Raw genomic sequence first — 2116 nt, forward strand, 5'->3', positions numbered from 1 at the left:
ACGCACACACAAATATGTATAACATATGATATACCATTTACCAAGGCCACACTGGCTTCATTAGACATTTTGTAGTAAACTTTAATCTTTGGTCGATCAGTTCGGCTCCCGTGATAGGCTAAGATAAACAGGCGGAGTTATAAGTTTGTATATGATATGTCTCGACTCTTCAAAGTGTTACGATTAAAGACAGTAAACTGTAAACTTTTCTGGTCTATAACTTTGCTTGATCAAAGATACAAATTGGTTCGGCTCTCGTGACAGGCTTAAGTGGAAAAGCGGAGTTTTAAAGTTTTTCGATATGTCTCGACTGTTCAAAGTCTGGCGATTATATATGATTAAAGACAGAAAACAATAATCGTTTGTAGTCTGTACCTTTAGTTGATCAAAAATACATATTGGACCGGTTCTCGTGGCAAATAGACGAGCGTCCTTTCCGGTGTAGGACGTGTTTCTGCTGTCCAGTCTCAAGCTGAAAATCGCCAACATGTCGGAAGGGAATCAGCAGTCCCAAGCCAACACTGGAGGTAGCAAGTTTTTATTGTTTTTTTTTCGGCTGTTCTTTTCTTTTTTTCGACAAAAGAAAGCAATTCCGTCCTATTCTTTTTGCTTAGATGATCATGTTTTCATGTTTGAAGTCTTATTTCACATGGCAAGCAAATATTCTTTACATAGACTATTAAAGGCGGGTAGCTAAAACTATCCGTCAACAGTTTTGTTTATCTTTGATTGTTAGCTTTATGTTAATCTTGGTCGACAATTTCCATCTCTAATGTACCTACATAATTTTAATTATTACTAATTATAACTTTTAACACTAGTACAGTTTAGTCACCGGTTGGTTGGTTGGTTCATTCTGCAGTGACGACAAAATGGCCAACTGAGTTATGCTGTAAATTTCATGACAAAGCCTGATTCTTAAAAAAAATATGCTAAAATCGTCCTGACAGGAAAAGAGGTGGAGAAAATTTGACTTACATGGTCGTTTTCAAACTTGCCCAAGCCGTTTTGACTCTTTTTCATATTATTGATATACGCAACTCTTTTATCAGTGCTCTCAATGTAGATACACGATGTAAACGTTAACTAACGACAACCGGTTTGTACGTACATGTATAATGACAACCACAGACAAAACTGTACAACAAAAACTCTGTGATTTCGTATACACATGTTTTAAGAAAAGGGAAGAGACATGTAAACGTTACATATAGTGATAGCATAGCTCAAGATGTATTGTTTATTCAACTGTAATACTACATGTGCTTAGTCTTTAGTATCCCATCATGGGATTTGCTGCATTTAGCCCACATGGGCAGGAACATGCAAATAAAGATCATCATTATTTCACCTATGAAACTAGACTTTGGGACCACTTTTAGAATCTTACTTGAATTATTTTACATGTGAATTTGAAAAGATATCAATATTTCTTCCAGGCACCACGCCCCAGCAGCAGCCCCAGACATATTGGAGGTCACTTGCGGACGCCACTGCCAACATACCCAACCCTCTGTACGTCTCAAGAGCAGGTAAAACATCATTTTTTTAAAGAATTCTAGAAAGGGATTTGGAATTTCAGATATTCTTTTGCGTTCTCATTGTTCTGCAATCTAATAGGAAAACTACTAAGTATTTTTTAGGCTTTTTGGCTTGGCTGTCATTGAGCAATGATTCACTGTGACGTCACTTCATATGATCTGTTTTCGTTCCTTCATCTATTTCCGATAAAAGGGTGTATACTAGTCAGGTATATGCCACAGTAGCTTAAGATATCGGTATTTCTACCCTACTTTTATAACACACGCGGTACGGTTTCAAATAATAGTAATTACGTGCCCCAATGATATTCCCTACAGAGCCGCGCCTTGGCTAATACTGTAAATGCAGAAATGTTCGCGGTAGTTTTATGTTCGCGGTTTTCGAGGTAGCCACTTTACTGCGAACTTAAAACCACCGCGAACATTTTTCCATTATAGTATGTGACTACAGTCTACGGTGCTACCGCAAACTTAAAACCACCGCGATAGTCCATTTTCCCGCTACCGTGAAAGTGATCCCCGCGAACCTAATTCCTATAGCCCTCTCCTTTCTTCATCATTACACAATACTGTCA

This window comes from Branchiostoma floridae, chromosome 17, assembly GCF_000003815.2.
Source record: "Branchiostoma floridae strain S238N-H82 chromosome 17, Bfl_VNyyK, whole genome shotgun sequence".
Lineage (NCBI taxonomy): Eukaryota > Metazoa > Chordata > Leptocardii > Amphioxiformes > Branchiostomatidae > Branchiostoma > Branchiostoma floridae.